This window comes from Heterocephalus glaber, unplaced genomic scaffold (assembly GCF_053883595.1).
Source record: "Heterocephalus glaber isolate CG9 unplaced genomic scaffold, H.glaber_assembly_v1.0 deba00001613, whole genome shotgun sequence".
Taxonomy (NCBI): Eukaryota; Metazoa; Chordata; class Mammalia; order Rodentia; family Bathyergidae; genus Heterocephalus; species Heterocephalus glaber.
In genome coordinates, this window is record NW_028258384.1 from 39099045 (window position 1) to 39121563 (window position 22519).

The following is a 22519-nucleotide window of genomic DNA, read 5'->3' on the forward strand; positions in this document are numbered from 1 at the left end:
CTAAGAATTAGGAAAACCGATGATTTAAGTTCTAGTCTAAAAGCCAGCAGACTTGAGGGACCCCCCCCCCCATCAAAGTTCTAGGTCAAGTCTGAAGACAAAAATACTAAGGCCTCAGCTCAAGTTATGAGGGAAGAGGAGTCATTGTTTACTCATGGGTGCGTCAGCCTTTTTGTTTTATCCAGGCCTTCTACTGATTGAATTGAAGGCCATCCACATTAGGAGGGGCGATTTTCTTTATTCAGTCTACCAATTGAAATGTCAGTGTTATCCAGGGACACTCTTACAGCTATTCTCAGAATAATATTTAACTATTTGGGTATTCTAAGGCTCAATTAATTTAGCATATAAATTACACATCACAAGTCCACCCCTTGTCAATTTGACACCTAGACACATCTCCTTAAATCATAATCTCAAAATAATGACAATAACAATTTCACAATTCAGGATATAATGACAATTATTTTGTGCATGATGGAAAACACACTGGTCCATTCCCTAGAAGAAGTAACGTGCTTGAGTGATGTTTACTCTTTGCCTTGATATCTCCAAACTTAAATCTTCTTATGTAATATTAGTAGTACTTAAATATTATCATGCAGAAATATCTGTATAATAGACTTGGGTCTTCTTTTCCTCTGCATAAATAGGGAACACTCCACAATGCCATGGTTAGGCTGGAAGACAGAAGGCAGTACAGTAGAAAAGGAAACCATAGGCATTTAGACCACTTTTTAATGTAATGTACTTGAGCCTTCAGTGCCTTCTCAGGCCTGATAGTGTGCAGACTGATTTTATTTGTTGATGGAGTGACACTTAACTTCATGGCTTGCTGAGTCAATTTATAATGTACATATAGTTCATAATATACACCTCAGGTTGCATGATAACTTGGTGGCCTCGGTTCAAGCATTCCATTTGTACTAAGGCCAATATCAGGCCAAAAGCTGCTTCTCAAAGGGGCAACACTTATCCACAGAGGATAGCAGGAATTTGTTTCAAATTTAAGGGCCTATGGGGTCCTGCTGAAGGTTTGAAATAGTATCTCTATCTATCACTGATACTTCAAACACCATTGGATCTGCTGGACTATATATATGGTCCATGTGGCAGAGCCTGGACCTATCGCAAAGCCTTCTCTTGTTCTGGTCTCCACTCAAAACTAACAGCTGTGGGTAACTTAGTAACAAGATGGAGTAATACATCCAAATGAGGAATAAAATCCCCTCCAAGTATTGTGCCTCTCTTTTTGGTTGTAGGAAAGGTCAGATACAACAAATCAGCCTTCACTTTAGAAGGGATACTTTGACATGCTATGCGCCACTGGTCTGAAGAAATTTCACTGAGGTAGAAGGCCTCTAAACTTCTGTTGGATTTATTTCCCCCACACTATGACACACAAATGTCTTACAAATAAATCTAGAATAGTAGCTATCTCTATTCCACTAGGTTTATTCGACATAATGTCATCAGTGTAATGGATCTGTGTGACATCTTGTGGAAGGAAAAGTTGATAAAGATTCCTGAGAATAAATTTTTGACATAAAGGTTTTACCGTTGAGGTACCTTTGAGCTGGACCATGAATCTGTGCTTCTAGTTTTTCCAGCTGAAAGGAAATTGCTTCTGGTAGTCCTTATTGACAGAGAGGAGAAAAGTACATTTGAAAAATTTGTAGCTGTATATCAGGCACCAGGGGTATGTTAATTTGCTTAAGCACTGAAATCACACCTGGTGCAGCAGCTGCAATCAGAGTCACCACCTGGTTAGGTTTACAATAATCCATTCTTCAAGATCTATCTGTCTTCTGCACAGGCCAAATGGACAAGTTGAATCAGGTGTGGTGGCAATCATCAATCCTGCATCTCTCAAGTCCTTGACGGTGGGATTAATCTGTACAGTTCCTAGAGGAATGGGGTATTGCTTTTAGTTTACTATTTTCTAAGGAAAGGGCAGTAGTGACATCTACTTGGCCTTCTCCATAATAAGAGCCCTTATATCCAAGTCAAGGAAGAAAAGTGGTGATTCTTCTAGCTGCTGAGTATACCTAGTCCAATTATGCATTCCAGAATAGGGGAAATAACCATAAGATGGGTTCAGGGATCTACTGTAAGACAGACTTGAGCTAAAACCCCATTGATAATCTGACCTTCATAAGCCCCTACTCTGACTAGTGAACCACATTGACATTTTGGGATTATTGTCAGTTCTGAGCCAGTGTGCTCTGTACTTCCTGAAGTGTCTGATTATTTCCTTTTCCCCAGTGTACACTTACCTTGGCAAAAGGCCATAGATCACTTTGACAAAAGCTAGGAGAAAGATTAGCACTATAAATTATGATAATGGACTGGGGTCCTTTCTTAAGGGGACCTGGCCTCCCCTTTGTTCAAAGAGTTGTTTATAGTTTATTTGTTTTTTGGTACCAGGGATCGAACTCGGTACCTTGCACTTGCAAGGCAGGCACTGGAACCCCTGAGCTAAATCCCCGGCCTGAGTTGCTAGTTTATAAACTGTCTGAAGACAGGGGATTGATTGGCTGTTTTTGTGATGCAAGTTAGACTTTTTCACTTGACCTAGAACTTTACTGCTTATACAGATCAAGTAACAATTTATTAGGCTTCTTTTCTATTTCACTTTTAGGAACTCCATGACTAGTTAATACCATAAATCAGCATAAAGAGACTATTCTGATTGCTGCTTTGAGTCCCCTGTCTTTATAGTATCCATACCCATGTTGCTTTTTGTGGGTGAGTACTACAGTTGGCCCCTGCCTTTTTGGGATCCTATTATTATCATTGAATTTAGAGTTCTCAATTGAGTTATTGAAGGTCCTACTATAAAGTCTGTCATATAGAGAAAAGTCATCACAGAATTCTTCAAGGATGCTGAGGATCCCCTCACAAATTTATTTTTCAGTCATGGTGAAAGATGTTGTCTAGTCCTTTCAAAGATGGGTCTTAAATGAAAAATTTACACAAAAATTTTAGTTTCTCTACACTTTTAAATCTATTCCTCTACATTAAATTAAAGCAAGTTTGTCATTTTTAACTTGCTCCTGGGGGGACCTTTTGACTCTTGTTTCAGCAAATCAATTACACAAACTGTTAACATCGTTTCTTACTTCACAAGCTGCAATGCTATATACAGATTCTCTGCTTAGCCCATATCAAGAAATTTGGTGTCATCCAACTTTTCATTCCTTTCATCATTATCCCACATCTTTAATATTCAATCTTGCACTTTTCCTGGATTTCTTTCTATATACAATTGAAAATTCAAGTAGTTATTTTCAAGTTGTGTAATTTCTCATGGTTCATAAATTGTATTTCATTTTTAGGGTCCTGCTGGGGCTTAGTCTAGTTATTGGTCTAGAACTAAAGAAGAGTAGTGAGATAGTCTGTCCTCTAAGGTAACTGCCTCAAGGGAGGCCATTTGAATTTCTTTGGAAAATGCAAGTTTAAGCCTCTTAGATAGGGGTCAGGAGGCCATTCCCACTGGGGATGGAGTGGCCTCTTCCACTGGAAAAGAATGCTGTTCAGAATTTAGGGACTCTATGTACCCAGATTCACCAGGCTATTCCCACTTATCTGCATTTGCAAATTCAAGATTCCATTTCTTCCCAATCAAAGGAAAATAATTGAAGATTATTCTCCTCTATTCTGTTAAATGATTCATTGCTTTATGGGCTCCTGCATGAGCTGTGTCCTCCCTTCAGTGGAGGAGGTGGGGATCAAAAGTGTTTGGCTATCAGATGGCCTACTGCAGAGATTAGACTGTCTTGCACATTTGCCATCCTGGAATGCTTTTAGCTTTTTTTGGGATAATCTAGTGGAAATGCTTGCATAATTTATTCCCCCTGCTTACTCTTTTCTTTTATGCTAACTGCTGCTGCTAATAGAAGCCATTCTAAGGGCATGTCTTAAACTAAAAGACCCAGACTTCTGATTGTCATTGAATATGGTGAATAAACAGAATTAATTGATACCTACTCTGTTGACCTCATTAGTTCTTTGTCTTTCCTCACCCTCCCTTTTTTGTGTATGTCTGTCTCTTCTAAATCAGCAATTCAAGGCTCCTAGAGACCTTCAGTGAAGGGAATTATCCTTTTCCTTTCTAAATCCATTGCATTTGCTACACTTTTTCCTGCCTCTAATCCAGTGAATATGCTAGTGTTTAGATGTATTTGGAATGCTTTCTCCTTTTCCTCTGGGACTATATATAACTCCCCCTTCAGGAAGGTTTCTCCATCCACCTGTCCACCTTCATGCATAGAGTCCCTTATGGCATAGCAACTGAACCATATAGTTATGATATTATACTGCATTTAATTCTCTCACCATTTAAATGAGGTTAATTTTCCTTTCTTATCATCCCATTTCATAAGTAAGGCTGTTAATTAGACAGGTGTGTGACAGTGGCCAAAGGCAGTGTGGTCTGTCAGGGTAAGGATTTTCACACAATCCTTTTTCACTCTCAGGTTTCTTCCCCATTTAAAGTGAAAATGTTAGGTTAATGTGTGGCTGGAGGATGCACAAATAAATAAGAAAAGCTGATAGATAAATCAATTTGACCAGAAAAAGCCCTTTAGAACTCCTATGTATCATTTTTAACGAACCTGGTGGAAATTTATGACTTCTAGGTACATTCATCACATGAATGTACAATTTTTAAAAATTGGCACAATTTTTAAAAAATGAATTTAGCTGCTGACTGGCACTGCTCCCTCTGTCACAGACTGGAAATCTCTCTAGTAGGCAATACAGAGATTTTTCAAAGCTTTTGAATAACAACCCAATTTTTCCTAACACATGGAGTCAAATCTTTGGGGTTTCAGTTTATCTGATAAATAATTCATATCTTTTATTCATAAAAAGAAGAGATCAATCAGCTAAGCCGACTACTTAGATAAACTTTATAATTCAGAATGTATCATCATTATTCCTAATGTACTTAGCTTAGATGTCAACCTGAAGTTGAAGCTCAGCATTGAGAATCTCAAGTCACAGACTGGTAAACTGTAACATTAATCAAATGAATTCAGTATATTAAGGATAAGGCTGGTGTTTTCACTTCATACTTTTATAAATTACTGCCTCTCACAATCAAAAAATATTTTGTGCTGGGGAATAGGGTGGGAAACAGAAAGTAGTGGGAGAAAGGTCTTACAAAGAAGCATAGATACTTTTGAAGTGATGGATATTTCCATCTGTCTTGATTATGATGATAGTTTCATATGTGTATATCTACATCAAAATGTACCAAGCTAGCTGGATGTGGTGGCATATACCTATAATCCCAGCATTCTGGGAGGCTGACACAAGAGGATCATAAGTTCAAGCCCAGACTGAGCAATTCAATGACTAAATGGGGCCCTGTCTCAAAATAAAAAATTAAGAGAGCTGGGGATGTAGCTCAGGACAAAGGTCCAGGATTCAGTTCTCAATATTGCAAACAAAACAAAAAACTTTACCATACTGTACACTTTAAATATTATTGTACTTCAATTATACTCTACTAAAGCTCTTAGCAGTAACCTGAAGATATAAATTTTTTTAAATTTTCAGTGGTTAAGAAAACTGGCTGTGGCATTGGGCATACCCGTGGCTCTTTCATTTACTGTCCGAGTGACTTTGAAGAGGTTTTTCATCTCATCGAGTCTCATTCTCCCATCTGAAAAATGGGGAATATAATGAGTACCTAATGCAGAATTAAATGAGATAGAGCATGAAGAGAACACTTAGAACAGCACTAAGCACAAATTAAGTCTGAAAGAAATGGCAGCTATTATTTTACCTGCAACTCTGATATCAATCTTGTCGTAGATGAAAGCATACAGAATCACAAGCAGATTCTTAAAGCATTTCATTGATTGCAGCAAGTCAGCTCCTCTTATTAAACATTCACTTGTGGGCAGATCCCCATAACTGGTGCTGCTGGGAAGTAAAAACATGAACAGATCAGCTCTACTAACCTCAGTGAGTTTATAAAATGAATTGGGAGAGACACATCTGAATGAAATCAGATATAGAAATCATATATAGAAATAGACAAAGAAATACCAATTTAAGTAGTACAAGTAATAAAAGTAAAAATATTTGTTTCTGTACTGAACATTACAAATTGTTCTGATTATTCTCTAGACAATACAGTATAACAACTGTGTAGTAGTTACATTGTATTAGGTATTATAAGTCATCTGGGGATGATTTAAAGTATATGGGGTAATGTACAAATACTATACCATTTATATAAAGGACTTGGGAATATGAGGGTTTTGTCATCTTCAGTGGGGGAGAAGAGGTTATATTGAGGGAAGACAGTACAAGCTGTTCTCTGAAATAATTGGCAATGAGTGATCTTTGTATGTTTCATAAAACAGCTGGGAGATTTAGAACTTTAAAAATTTCTTCCTGTAGTCTATATGGAGGAAAATATTTGAAAATATGAACATGTACATGTACACTTTTTTCTTGTCATTTCCTAAGCAGTATAACAACTGTCTACATGGTATGAGGTGTGATAAGCTATCTAGCAGAATTTAACATATACAAAAGGATGTGGTAGATTGTGTGCAATTGGTATGGCATTTTATATAAGGGGCTTGAGCATCTGCAGATTTTGGTGCCCTCAGAAGATCCTGGTAAAAGTTCCCCTCGGATAGTGAGGAATGACTAAAGTTGCCATTGAAAAGTGCTAGATTCTGAACATAAGTTGGTAGCCTGGGAATGGAATGATTTGAGTGGTACTTTCTAAGAATGCCCTGTATTATTTGACACAGAATATTGTGTGATAGTGTTATGTACCTGTTAGCTTTAGTTATCCACTAGTATGGCTAAGAGCAGAAGTATATGAAGCTTGCTGAAAGCATGAGATAGCACCAGAAAAATCTAGAAACTTTGGTCAGTAAAATATCTCTCATATTCTGTGGAAATCACCCATCAAATATGGTAAAAAAAAAAATAAATAGGGGAACAAAAGTAAAACAGAACCCAAAATGTCTTCCTGTTGTGGGAATACTGGTCTGATAAAGAGGCAGTGGAGTGGAACAGTTTGATTTTGACTCTAAGCAGAATTTCCTGGGTTTGAAACAACTCTGCTACATAACAGATTGTGAGACCTCAAGGAACTACTTACTCTTTCTGCGCCTTAGTTTCTTCACCTGTGAAATGGGGATAATATGATATTTATAGACCTGGTTAAATTGTAGTGAGAATTAAATTAGTTAACAAAACAAAGTACTTAGAACATAGGAAGTACTAAAAAATGTTAGTTGTTATTATCCATTAGAAAATAAGCTCCATGAAGGTAGAGATTTTTGTTTGTGTTGTTGGCTATTATATCCGACGCATATAGAACAGTACCTGGCACATAGTGATCATTCAGTAAATATTTATTAGATAAATGAATGAATACTTAATTCCTCTTTCATTCCTCATATGCATATACTTCATATATATATATATATATACACACACATATACATATAGTATGTGTGTATTTCCAAACATATCTAGAACTTGAGCAGTTTTTTTTACTGCATTCTCTGTTACCATCTGCCCACTTGTCTCCAATTCTTTTCACCTGAATTATTTCAATAGCTTCCTAACTGGCCTGGCTGCTTCTGTCCTTTATACCTGCCCACCTGCCTACAGGCTCCCCTTTATCTTTTCTTCAAACAACAAAATGATCTTTTAAAAACATAAGTTATCTCAGACTGCTCTTCTGTTTGAAAGTCTCCCATAGCTCCCCGGCTCACTCACAGGACTGAGAAAAGTTTTTGTGTCTGTTCTCTTCTTAGTTACCTCTCTTATCTCATATTTGATTCTTTTCTCCTTTGTTTATTGTACCTTCTTTGCATTGGAACAGAATTAGCATTTCTTTAAAATACCAACCACACACTCCTGTTTTAGAGTTTTTACACGTGTTCTTCCTTATGCATAAATACTCCTCTTCTAGATATGCCCTTACCTTTATCACTTCTTTTCTTACTTCCTTAGAAAGACCACTCTTGATCATTGAGTATAAAACAGCATCTCAACCTCTAATATTCCCTAGCCACCTTATTCTGATTGACTTTGCTGCATACCAGTTATCACCATATATATATATATATATATATATAATCACTGATATATTATTATTTGTTTATTACTTAATATCTGTCTTACCTCATCAAAATGTCATTTCCACAAGGGCAGCAATTTTACTATTTTTGTTCACTGTTATTCTCACTGGCTGGAACAGTGTCTGGAATGTTTTGATTCCTCAAGAATTATTTATTGACTAAATAAATAAATTCTTTTTAAAAGTAATGTCCCTCACTCTAAGGATGAAGCACACAATCCAAGATAATTCCATTCCAGGGACAGCTATATCTGACTCTGACATAGAATTTTTCATTGATGAAATCAGTTTGGTGAGTAAAATACGATAAAACAAAGAGTTTGTGTTGGAAATATTGACAAAAGCCCTTGGAGAGGGAAATCTGGAGGGACAACATCTTTACTGTGTGGCATCACTCATCAATGCTGTGGGCTTAGTTGAAATCCTGCCAGCTTGAGGTGGCAGATACTGAGGGTCTGTTCTTTTTGGCTACATTTAAAAATCATTTTGGAGAGTTCATCCTATTATGTTTATAAAATAACATTTTTTAAAAGGTTGAAATTGTTTGCAGTCTTCTGAGAAATGTGAGGTTTATTTGGGGGATGGGGTGGGGGTGGGAACAAGGAAGAGAAAAATAGACTTTTAAAATTCAATTTTCTATTTTTAATTTGTATATACATAGATCAATAATTACATTTTTAAATGAAAATATTTTCTCTATTATAGCTTTTCTTCCTTTTGAAAGGAAACCTTGGAAAAATTGCAATTGATGAGAATTCCTCTTATTTTAAAATTGGATAACATTCTAACATTTTAGAAAATTTCATAATGAGTAAGCAGTAGGAAAATTTTAAAAACTCTAAAAACTATTGGAAAGGTTGTTGAAGCCATGGATTACTATATTTGTTTGTGAGTTTAAAGCTCCAAATAAAATGTTGTGATTCACAGATATTTGCTTGGGGATGTGAATTTATGTTCCAGAGTGAAGAGGACTTAAAAATTAGGAAGTCTTTCAATTTCCCATCCATGTTAAATTCATATAATCACATGAGTCACAATGAACTTTCGTGGCGAAAAAACTCTCTGTGTTTATAAAACACAGGTCCACTAGAACTCATGGACCTGTATCATAAGTTTTGCACATACTGCCTAACAGTCCAGGAACAGTGCTAAAGTACCCAAGTGAAATATTTAGGGTAGAGGCTCCCAATCTCTGGTTCTAGACAAAATCTTAAACAAAAACCTGGGGTCAGTGGGGGGGGCAAGGTAGCAGCTCAGAATTTAGGCTTACAGATGAGACGAGAAAACATGTGGTGGATGGCCAACAGTTTTCTCATCCTAAATTTATTTGTACATTTGTTTTGCACTGCTAGAGATTCAAACTAACCCTAAATTCAGCTCAGTGCTGCTTCTGAGAAGTCCAGTGAATATCTTCACATAGCAGACATCTCCATAATGACACCGTAATAATGATGCAGGCACATCCCCACCCCCACCTGACCCTACTAGACTATCAGGGGGAGATCATCTGAGTTGTATGTCTGAATTCTCTCTACTCTCTTGGAGCACTGTCCCCTTGGCCTAGCATATATGAAGTGTTCTTCCCCTCTCTCAGTGGTTCCTCTCCAATTCTTTTTCTCTTTCTAATTGTCTGGACTACGATGGCATTAGAAAGACAAACACATCAACTCCAAACCACATAGAGCTGAAGGAGCTTATTGTCTTGATTTTTTTTTCTTTCTGGTACTGGGGACTGAACCCAGGACCTTCACACTGAACTATATCCACAGTTCTTTATTATTGATGTTATCATTTTTATTATTAAACTCTGAGACTTCTGAGATAGGGCTGTACTAAATTGCTAATTTGCCTAGGCTAGGCTGGAACTTGTGATCCTCCTGCTTTAGCATTTCAGACTCTGGGGATTACAGCTGTGAACCACATCTGGCTTATATCTTGACTTTTTAGTACAAAATGCAATACAGTATTGAGGTAGGTATCTCCACCACATGTAGTATCATGTGCCAAGACTATTATACTCTTGACAGGGCATTTTTAAAATTTTCCAAAAACTGGACAGATATTCTTGATGCTTCAGAAGCCTCAAAAAGAGAATAAGTAACATGCATTAAGCAATCCTTCATTTGATTTAATATAATTAAGTTTGAGAGTAGGCAATTAATCAAAATGGTTTTGTGACTCCTTTTAGAATCAGGAAGAAACTGAAAATATAATCGTGTGACGAACTTTTGCACTTTTTAATTTTATGAAAAAATAAAACAAAATTTCACAACAAAATAATAAGAGAATATCAATAGTCAATATACCATGTATCATTATCTTCAAAATAGTTACTCAAAGTACAAGACACAGACTGAAAAGATTCTAACAAAGGAGAAACAAACAGATAACAACACAAAACTTTCTTTTCAACAACCTAATATAAACTAGCATGGTAAATGAAACAAATTAGCATATATATTAGAATATTTCTGAAACAATGAAATATGTAATTTGGGGGAGTATTTGAGATTCTCCCTACTTCCTATTTATCTCTCTTCTATTTTGCTCTTTATTTGTATAATTATGTATTTTGTGTTTCTCATGTAAGAGAAACCATGTGATGTTTATGCTTGTGTCTGACTTATTTCACTTAACATTATGTTCTCAAGTTGCATCCATTTGCTTAGGAATGCCTCAAGGTTATCTTTCAATACCACATTTGCCTTATCCATTAATCTATTGGTGGACATGTATAATGTTTGCAAGATATAGCTATTATAAATTGTGCTGCTATAAACATGCATGTATCTCTGTAATATGATGATTTTGTTTTTGGGGTTTTTTTTTGGTACCAGGGTTCAAACTCAGGACTTTGCACTTTTGAGGCAGGCAGCAGAACCACTGAGCTAAATCCCTGGCCCATGTAATATGATGATTTTAATGCTTTTGGGAAGATACTTAAAAGGGACATAGCTGGGTCAAATGGAATTTCTATTTTTAGTTTTTTGAGGGATCTGCACACTGATTTTCTAGTGGTTGTACTAGTTTACATTCCTATCAATACTGTAAAAGTGTTTATTTTTCCTCACATATTCTCCAGCATTTGTTATTATTAGATTTCTTGATGATGACCATTCTTTCTGGGGTAAGATGATATCTGAGTGTAGTTTTAATTTGCATTTTTCTGATGGCCAGTGATGATGAGCATTCTTTCATATATTTATTGGCCATTTGTGCTTCTTCTATTCATGTTCATTGTCCATTTTTTGACTGTGTCTTTTATTTTGGGAGATCTAATTATTTTGAGTTCTTTATATCCTCTAGATGTTAGTCCTCTGTTCATACAATAGCTGGCAAATATTTTTCTCATCCTGGAAATTGTCTCTTCACTCTGTTGGTTGTTTCCTTTGCTGTACAGAGCTTTTTAATTGGATTTGATCCCATTTGTTGAGGGTCAGTATTATTTCTGGTGCCACTGGGGTTCTGTTCAGAAACTCCTGGCCTATGCCTGTACGTGTTAATTACTTTTCTCTTGTTGCTGAGACAAAATACCTGACACCCAAAGTTAGAGGTGAAGGGATTTATTTGGTTTATAGTTTGTAGAGGTTTCAGTCCATAGTCAGCTGGCTCCAAGACAGAGGTGGCAAACAGAAATTGCAGAGGAGAAACAACATGGTGTGCACAACGTAGCAAAGGCAACAAGAGACCTTGGCCACGTCTTTCTGCCTCTTTTATCCCATCCATTCTATCTGGATTAGGTAAACCACTCACTCATGTGTAGTGGTTTAGTAATCACACGCCCTTAACACCAGCATGACACATTCCAGATTCAACTACCTCTGAAAAAGAAAATTTCCACCGCCCCTGCATGAGGCTTTCAGGGGACATCTAAACACAAAACATAGTACTATGTTTTCAGGAGTACTACCTATTTTATTTTCCAGCAAATTGTTTCTGTTTTAACATTTAGATCTTTAGTGCGGATGGAGCCGTGTGGGGAGCAGAGCGCCCAGGACTGACTGAGCCCAGCTCTGTCCGGCTGGCTATGCCTACTTGAGACCAAGAGCTGTTAAGGACCCCCTGGGCACACCCGCCAGCTGCCCTTGGAGCCGCGAGGGAGCCTACAATAACAGTGCCAGCTCCCCCACCCCACCCTGCCTCTGGCCTCTTGGCTGTGCAGCTACCCCGTTCCACACTACAGAGGCACAGGGGGACATAAAGGCCATTGTCCTGAACTGCAGAAGTGAACAAGAGAGAGAGGGCCTCTCTCAGGCTCCCTGATGATAGCTGAAGCCCACTGGAAAAGTGAAGAGAATCTCTGCAGTAAAGGCACACCAGACCACTGTGCTTGGTAACTTGGAGGGATCATCACCTCCCATCAGAACCTGGAATATCTCCAGAGGAAAGGCAGCTGGAACCTGCAATAGAACCTCACACAGTTCAATCCTGCAGGAGGACAGGGAGCTCAACTTGGGACCTACAGCCAGAAATCTGCCTGAATCTCACAGGTCTGTGACTGGCTTACTGAGACTCATTGACTTATAACTGCACACTGCTGACCAGGTTGTCTATTGTGACAGAAGAGACATACCCTAAAGAAGGCCCTTCATTTTTATCTTTTACTTGTTATTTTCAAAATTACCACTATTTTTTTTGCTCTTATTTTTAATTTTTCCCTTCTTTTTCTACTCTTTTAAAATTTGTTATCTTTCTCTTTTTTCTTTCTTTTTTCTTTTCTTTCTGTCACTCTCCCTCACTCCCTTGCTGTCCAACATTATTCTTCATCTCCCTTTGTGTTCCTTTTCTGGCCCTAATTCATATTTCTTCTTTATTTTTCTTTTCTTCTCTTTCCTTCTCTCACCTGTGCCCTCAGGCCTCAATGCTAACCTTCCTGTATCCTTCTACCTACCTATCCTTCCCTCCCCAACTCCTTCTAACTCCCCATTCCGAAGGGTAAAGTTGCTATACTGAAGAGTTTATTCACTACAAACATACGTTGGGTTGGTCCATGATTTTGATTTAATTCAAAATTAAAGGTGATAGATTAATAACTACCACAAATTGTCTTTTTATAAGGGGTACTTGATGCTATTGTGTTGCTAATTGTATCACTTGGGCTAAGGTACTGTGATTGATGTAATCAGTTTTCCTTCCTGGTACAATGAAAATGAGACAGCCTTAGAGCCATTAGAGACTCAAAACCTAAAGACTAGCTATATCTGGAAGACACCTCTGAGAAACAATCATTCCATAAGGGTTCTCAATACATCAACAAAGATACTTACAATAAGCAACTTCAAAATATCAACCCAAGAACTAAACCATGGACAGTACCAAAAAGAAAATGAGAAGACATTTAAGTAAGGTGACTTCCACCCCACAAAAGGCAAATTCTGGGGGAAACGAGGTGGAAAAGTCCTATAATCAACCACCTGGACACGCTGAATTGATAGCACAGGAAGTAACAAAACAGATCAATGAGGCTCTAGAAAAAATCAAAACAGAAATAATCTCTCAGATAACTACAGAGATGGTGAGCTGAGTGAAACACATAATTAGAGGCTCTAGAACAGAAACAGAAAAAAACCTAGATGAGCTCAGAAATGTTCTGGAAGCCATGAATGCCCAGCATAAGAAAGAAGTGGAAACCATGAAACAGATTCAAACAGATATTCAGGAGATTAAAAACTCCATTGAAAGCATAGAGAACAGATTAAGGGAATCTGAAGATAGAATATCAGATATAGAAGACAGGATTGTGGTGAAGGAACATGAAAACAGAGATTTCTTAAAAATAGTAAGGGACCACAAGAAATCAATCCAGCAGCTGCTAGATGATGCAAAGAAGAACAACATAAGACTGATAGGAGTCCAAAAAAAACAAAAAACAAAAAACCAGGAAAAAGTACCATTGACATAAAAAACTGTTCACAGAAGTAATAGTAGAAAACTTCCCAGACAAAGATGGAGAATTGGACATACAGATAAGCGAGGCCTATAGAACTCCAATTAACAATGATCAAAAAAATCTACACCTAGACATGTAATAGTCAAGATCCCAGAAATCCAACAGAAGAACAAAATCAAGCAGTTAGAGAAAAGAAACAAATCACCTACAAAGGAAAGTCCTTCAGAATCACGGCAGACTTCTCAACACAAACTGTCAAATCAAGGAGAGCCTGGAGTGAAGTATTTCAAGCCCTAAAAGAAAATAACTACCAACCTAGACTGTTGTTGCCTGCAAAACTATCTTTCAAATTCGATGGGGAAATTAGATACTTCCAAAACAAAGAACACCTGAGAAATTTCATGAACACCAAACCAGCAATCCAAATAATTCTAAGCAATATCCTAGAAAAAGACAATGAAGGTGACAACTCCATGAGGTGCAGCAGAGGGAAGCCACCAGGCAAGGTAAGACACTAAAGGGAAAGAGGCGAAAAATAAGAAATAAAAGAGCCAACAACAGTAAAACAACATGACAAGGATGAGTCAATATCTATCAATTATAACTATCAATGTTATGGTCTCAATTCACCAATCAATAAAAATAGGATGACAGAATGGATTAAGAAGCAAAATCCAGCAATATATTGTATAAAAGAAACACACCTAACTCAAAAGGAAATTCATAGACTGAAAGTAAAAGGATGGAAAACAATTCTCCATGCCACAGGAATCCAGAAAAAAGCAGGCATAGCAATCTTATTTGCAGACAAAGTAGATTTCAAACCAAAACTAATTAAGAGAGACAAAGATGGTCACTACATCCTTGTGAAGGGAGCAATCCAAGAGGAAAAGATGACAATCTCAAATATATATGCACCAAATATGAATGCCCTCAACTAGACAAAACAAATATTAATGGACATGAAAAACCAAATAAGCACTAATACAATTGTAGTGGGGGACCTCAGTACACCACTATAACAAATAGACAGATCATCTAGACAAAAAATTCACAACAAAATTACAGAACTAAACCAAACTATTGAAGAAATGGACTTAATAGATGTTTACAGAGTGTTCCAACCCACAAAATCAGAATACACAATCTTTTCAGCTGCAGACAGGTCATTCTCCAAAATAGACCATATGCTAGCTCATAGGACATGTCTAAGTAAATGTAAAAGAATTGAAGTTATCCCCTATATATTATCCAACCATAGTGCAATAAAATTGAAGGTCAATAACATAAAAAACTGCAAAACTCCCACAAACACATGGAAATTGAATAACACCCTCCTGAACAGAAAATGGGTCACAGAGGAAGTTAAAGAAGAAATTAAACAGTTTCTACAAGTAAATGATAATGCCAGTACAACATACAGGAATCTATGGGACACAATGAAAGCAGTTCTATGTGAGAAATTCATAGCAGTGAATGCCCATATTAGGAAAAACAGAGAACTCAGTTAAATTACCTAATGCAGAACCTCAAGGTCCTATGAAACAAAAAGCATAACAAATTCAAAGCTCCCACAAGAAAGGAAATTATAAAGATCTGACCAGAAATCAATGAAATGGAGATTAAGAAAATGGTAAAAAAAATTAATGAATCAAAGAGTTGGTTTATCGAAAGAATAAATAAAATTGATAAACCTTTAGCCAACCTTATCAAAAAAAGGAAAGAAAAGGCTCAAATCCATGCAATTAAGAATGAAAAAGTTTAAGTCACAACAGTCACAGCAGAAATCCAGAGGACCATCAATAAATACTTTGATAACCTGTACTCTAATAAAATGGAAAACTGAAGAAATGGACAGATTCCTAGATACATATGAATTGCCAAAGTTAAATGAAGAAGATATAGAAATTCTAAACACCCCAATTACAATGAGAGGAACTGAAAATGTAATAAAAAATTTACCAACAAAGAAAAGCCCAGGTCCTGATGGCTTCACTGCTGAGTTCTACAAGACATTTAAAGAAGAACTATCGCCATTTCTCTTTAAACTCATCAAGGAAATTGAAAGAGAAGCAAGGCTCCCAAATTCATTCCTGGAAGCAAGTGTTACTTTGATTCCAAAACCAGGGAAAGACCCAACCCAAAAAGAGAACTACAGACCAATCTACCTAATGAACGTAGATGCAAAAATCGTCAACAAGATACTGGCAAACAGAATACAGCGTGTCATCAAGAAGATCATACACCCTGACCAAGTCGGATTTATCCCAGGGATGCAAGGATGGTTCAACATTCATAAATCAATAAATGTGATACACTATATTAACAGAGTCAAGGACAGAAACTATATGATCATCTCAATAGATGCAGAAAAGGCATTTGACAAAATCCAACACCCATTCATGATAAAAACACTACAGAAAATTGGAATAGAAGGTCTTTATCTCAACCTGATGAAGGCTATTTATGAAAAGCCAACAGACAACATCACACTTAATGGTCAAAAACTGAAAACTTTCATGCTAAAATCAAGAACAAGACAAGGATGCCCACTATCCCCACTCCTGTTCAATATAATTCTGGAAACATTAGTCATGGCAATTAGAAAAGAGAAAGAAATCAAAGGACTAAAGATAGGAAAGGAAGAAGTTAAACTGTCATTATTTGCTGATGCTATGATACTTTACATAGAAGCCTCAAAAAACTCGGTCAAAAGTCTTCTAGACCTAATCGACAGATTCAGTAGAGTAGCTGGATATAAGGTCAACACTCAAAGAACAATAGCCTTCTTATACACAAATAGCAGACTCATTGAGAGAGAAATTAGGGAAACAATTCCTTTTACAATAGCATCCAAAAAAATGAAATATCTAGGAATCAACCTAACAAAGGAAGCAAAAGACCTCTACACCAAAAACTGCAACACTTTGAAAAAGGAGATTGAGGAGGATATAAGAAAATGGAAAGACATCCCTTGTTCCTGGGTAGGAAGAACTAATATAGTGAAAATGACCATACTTCCAAAACTACTATACACATTTAATGCAATGCCAATTGAAATTCCAACAATACACCTCATAGATCTAGAGAAAACAATCCAAAAATTTATTTGGAATCAGAAGAGACCTAGAATAGCAAAAGCAATTCTAGGCACCAGAGACATGGCTGGGGGTATCACAATCCCCAACTTGAAACTATGCTACAAACTACTGTGATAAAAACAGCATGGTACTGGCAAAGAAACAGACCCCAGGATCAGTGGAATAGATTAGAAGGTGCAGAAACAACTCCAGGCAAACTCATCCATTTCATCTTTGACAAAGGAGCCAACCACCCTCATTGGAGGAAAGATAGCCTATTTGATAAATAGTGTTGAAAAAACTGGATTTCAACCTGTCAATGATTCAAACTAAACCCATACCTATCACTATGAACTAAACTAAGATCAAAGTGGATTAAAGATCTAAATATTGGAAAGGAAACACTAAAATTGATGGAAGACAAGTTAGGTAGAACTCTTGATGACATTGGCATAGGAAAAAACTTTATGAACAAAACCTCAGCAGCACAGGAACTAGCACAAAGAATCAACAACTGGGATCTCATCTTATTAAAAAGCTTCTGCACTGCAAAAGAAACCACCAACAGAGCTAACAGGCAACCTACAATGCTGGAAAAAAATTTTAGCAGCTGTACCTCAGACAAAGGACTACTACCTAGAATATATAAGGAATTGAAAAAAATCAGACCCCCCAAATTCAAAGACCCAATTAGAAAATGGGCATCTGAAATGAACAGACATTTCTCAGACAAAGAAGGAAAAGCAGCAAATAAATATACGAAACAATGTTCAACATCACTGGTCATTCGAGAGATGCACATGAAAACAACACTGAGATTCCACCTCACCCCAGAAAGAATGGCTGCTATCAAGAAATCAACCAATAACAAATGCTGGTGGGGCTGTGGGGAGAAAGGAACCCTTCTCCATTGTTGGTGGGAGTGCAGACTGGTACAACCACTGTGGAAATCAGTGTGGAGATATCTCAAAGCACTAGGGCTAGAGGTCCCATTTGACCCAGCTATTCCCCTGCTGGGTATCCTCCCAAAAGAATTAAAAGAATCAGACCACAGCCATATATGTGCACCCATGTTTATAGCGGCACAGTTCGTAATAGCTAAAGCTTGGAAACAGCCCAAGTGCCCATCAACTAGAAACTGGATAAAGAAGATGTGGGTTTTTTATAAAATGGAGTACTACTCAGTTATAAAGAACTAGAAACTAGAGACATTTATAGCTAAATGGATGCATATTGAGGCCATACTCTTAAGTGAAATAAATAGGACACACATGTGTAAATACCGAATAGTTTCACTAGTGTGAGAAACTGAAAGTGTAAATAAGGATTAAAATGAATAATTGATAACTTGAAATGGGAAAAGTTCCAAAGGTGTAGGGGTGGTGGGAGGGGAACGGGAAAGGGAAGAAGGGAAAGGAAAAATTATGAGAAAAGAAAAAAAAAAAGGAAACAAAATTTATGTAAATAGAGAAGTGTGGAGGGGGGAAGGGTACACAGGCAATGGGGAAAAATAAGAACTAAGATACATCATGTACAGGTACAAGCACCCAATGATAAATGTAAATGCATTGTATACCTAAAATATACCAATAAATAATTAAAAAAAAGAATCATACCACAGTGATATATGTGTACCCATGTTTATTGCAGCACAGTTTGTAATAGCTAAAGCTTGGAAACAGCCCAAGTGCCCATCAACTGAAAACTGGATAAAGAAGTTGTGGGTTTTTTTTTTATAAAATGGAGTACTACTCAGCCATAAAGAATGAGAAACTAGAGTCATTTATAGCTAAATGGATGCATATTGAGGCCATACTCTTAAGTGAAATAAATAGAACACCCATGTATAAATACTGAATAGTTTCTCTAGTGTTAGGAACTGAAAGTGTAAATAAGGATTAAAATGATTAAAATGAATAATTCATAATTTGAAATTGTAAAAGGTCCAAAGGTGTAGGGGTGGTGGGAGGAGATGGGAAAAGGGAAGAATGGAAAGGAAAAATTACGAGAGAAGAAAAAAAAATGAAAATGAAGTATGTAAATAGGGAAGGGTGGAGGGGTAAAGGGCGCACAGGTAATGGGGAAAAAATAAGAACCATGGTACATCATGTACAGGTACAAACACCCAACGATAAATATAAAGGTATTGTATACCTAAAATGTATGAATAAAAGAATTTTTAGAAAGCATTTAGATCTTTAATATATTTTGACTTTAGTTTAGTACGTAGTGAGATATATGGCTTAAGACCCAATCTGCTGCATGTGGATATCCAATTTTCACAGAACCACTTATTAAAGAGGCTATCTTTTCTCCAGTGTATGTTTTTGGCTCCATTTTCAAAGATCAAATGTCTGTAGGTGCCTGGAGTTGTTTCTGCTTATTCTATTCTGTTCCATTGATCCATATCCCTGTTTTTGTGCTAGTACAATACTCTTTTAATCACTGTAGCTTTATAGTATAACCTCAAGTCTGGGATTGTAATGCGTCCTGCTTCGCTTTTGTGACTGAGGATTGCTTTTGTTATTCAGAGTCTTTTCTGATTCCATATGAATTTTAGGATTGTTTTCTCTAGCTCTGTGAGAAATGATGTTGGTATTTTAATTGGGATTGCATTGATTCTGTATAACAATATTGGAAGTATAGCCATTTTGATTGTTGGTTCTCCAATCCAAGAACAGGGGATATCTTTCTATTTTCTGATGTTCTCTGTGATTTCCTTTTTCAGCGTGATGCAGTGTTCATTGTAGAGGTCTTTTACTTCCAGTTAGGCTAATACCTAAGTATTTAATTTTTTGATGCTATTGTAAATGGTATTGATTTCCTAATTCCTTTTTTAGTGAGTTCATTATTAATGTATAAGAATGTACTGATTTTTGTGTGTTTATTTTGTATCCTGCTACACTGCTGAATTTGGTTATCATGCATTCTTATAACCTTTAATGCAAGCAGAACAATTAAAGGGAAGAATCTTCCCACTCTATCAAGTTCCCCTTCACCAGAGTTCAGTGGGAGCCAGCTATTGTAAGACCCTCTAAAAGCGAGCAGGTTGAGAGCTTCCCTCCATCCTCTGGGACTTGATAAGATGAAGGGCTACTTATGTGGCCATTAAGTTAGACAGTGAGACAGACAGTAGTTAAGCATTGGGCAAGGTGCTAGGGATGCAATAGTGAGCAAAAACAGATGTGATGCCTGCTTTCTTGGAGACTATGATCTCTTGGGTGAGCCTGACATTAATCAAATAATTACACAAATGAGTGCATAATCATAGGCTGGAATAAATACTCTGAGGGAAAGGAACACAGTCCTAAGGAAGTGTATATTCTAACAGGGAATTAATGACAGCTTCCATAAAGAAATACTACTTAAGTTGACATTTGAGGGCTCAGTAGGAGTTAAGGGACTCATCAGAAAGAACAGTATTTCACACAGAAACAACAGTAGTCCAAAGTGCGGTGGAGGACTACAAATAAGAGCAGAGTGGGTGGAGTGTAAAGGACAAGGGAGTGGTGAGATGAGGCTGTAAAGTTTGACAGAGGTGATTTTCAAGGAGAGTGCCATAGGCTTTAGAGTGGGACAATTCTGATTGGAGGTAGAGAATGCTAGTTTGGATAGGCAAAGTTACAAGAAGTTTAGTGTCCTTGGTTTCTGTCCGTTAAATATCTTTCTTGGTATTTATGATAATCAAAACAGTGTCAAACCACCTCCTTAAGACCTACTGAGTGCACAGCCATGTAGGCCATTGAAGGATTGCAGCTTTGTCTTGCAAGCAAGGAAGTAACAATCGGAAACACTTTAAGGATAGAAAGAAAGCGGTTGGATTTATATTCTGAAAAGATCATTCTGGGTACTGTGCAAAAATAAGTGTTTCCCCAGAGATCCGCTTTGATAAGGTTGTTGTTTAAAATGCAAATGTTACCTGGGGGCAGGAGTGCAGGGAAGAACTAGGAAAGCTCTCACCAGATTTTAATAGGAAAACTTTAATGCCTTTGTAATAACTACTATTTATTGAGCACTTAATATATGCCAGATGTGTGATATGTACTTTATGTAAATAAGTTACTTTGATTTATTCTTCTTGATAACTCTGAAAAGTATCCAAGATATCTGTCATGCTTTAGATCTAAAATAACACTCAAAGTCTCTTGTATTCAGAAGGTGACTGGATCATGGCAGCATTATACTCATGAGCACTATACTCATCCGTAGTTCAGTAGCTGAGCATGCTGTTAGCTGGGGTCTGGGTGGAGGTGGGTTACTGGGAATGTGACCTGAAAAAGTATATTCTTTTCTCCAGCTCCTCCCTTCTCTCTCTACTTCATAGCTGACATAGAGCACCTTTTCTTCTGCCATGTCCCTCTGCCATCTTGTCCTTGCCTTGGAGCAGACAACCATGGACTAAAACTGTAAGCCAAAATAAACCTCTCCTCCCTTAAGTTGTGGGAGTCGGATATTGTGTTCCAATGACCCAATGACAAGGGAAGTAGCTAAGACAGTATCTCTATATTACAAATGAGTAAATGTAGTGCCAGAGAAGCTTAGAGAGTTTCTAGTGGTATGCAACAAATAAATGGTAGATTCAGGAGTCCACCAGATCTGTTTGACCCCAGATCCCATGCTCTTAGTAACTATAGGGCTATGTATTCAGCTGTTTTGTTGTCTTAGCGGAGTACAGTAAATGAAAGACATGTGAAGAGGGCAGAAAATTCTGGTTAGAATGCAAGATCATTTGTTGTGGAGCATTTTGATCAGCTAATGATCCAATGTGAAAATTCTGAATGCTTGGCAATTGGGGGTGGGGATTGGAATTAGAATAATAGTGAAGAGAATGGAAGGATGCTGAAAACAAAGTTGTTCTCTTAAAAGTATGTCAATGGCAGAACCTGCTAGAGTCATTTCTTTCTGGAATTGCACTATTAATTGCAAAGAGGCCTTTTGGAAATTCAAGAAGGGAACATTAGCTTTACTAAAGTTATAAGGCAAAGCAGAGGAAGTCTTTTAGCCTTGGTTATATTATTGATTCAAAAAAGAACTGTGTTATCTTATGAGACACATTAGTTTCCAGAAGCTGCCTATGTATGCATCTGGGCTTTCTCCAGATGTTAGAGTAAATGATTTCATTAGAGACCTACTTATAAGGCTCTTTCAGTCTGAATTATAGCTCTCAGTGTGGCAGAGAATACAAAAGTGACTATAACAGAAATGGCTTCCATGGCTTTATAGACTTGGGAGAAAAATATAATCACCAGAAGCACACATAAGACACCATGGGTGGGAATGCTCAGTTTCACCTGGAGAAGGGAGTTGAGGGGTAAGTAAAGGCTTTGTAGTGAAGGCAGCATTTGTGCAGGCTAGGCCTTAAAGGATGTTATGGATTGTATATAGATGTCCTCTGGAAGCCTCATGCACTCATAGGTGGGGCTT

General features: G+C 37.1%; 1 protein-coding gene across 3 annotated transcripts in view; it reads right to left on the reverse strand.

Annotated features, from left to right (window-relative positions):
- The window catches only part of Trpc5 (transient receptor potential cation channel subfamily C member 5), a 320316-nt gene that overhangs the window by 209398 nt on the left and 88399 nt on the right, over positions 1-22519 (reverse strand). For 2 of the 3 annotated variants that reach the window (XM_021241600.2, XM_004861421.3), the window contains exon 3: positions 5795-5934. The gene's annotated coding sequence lies outside the window, so the exon portion shown is untranslated. The remainder of the gene's footprint in view (positions 1-5794; positions 5935-22519) is intronic. The other variant, XM_004861420.3, reaches the window with a different exon arrangement.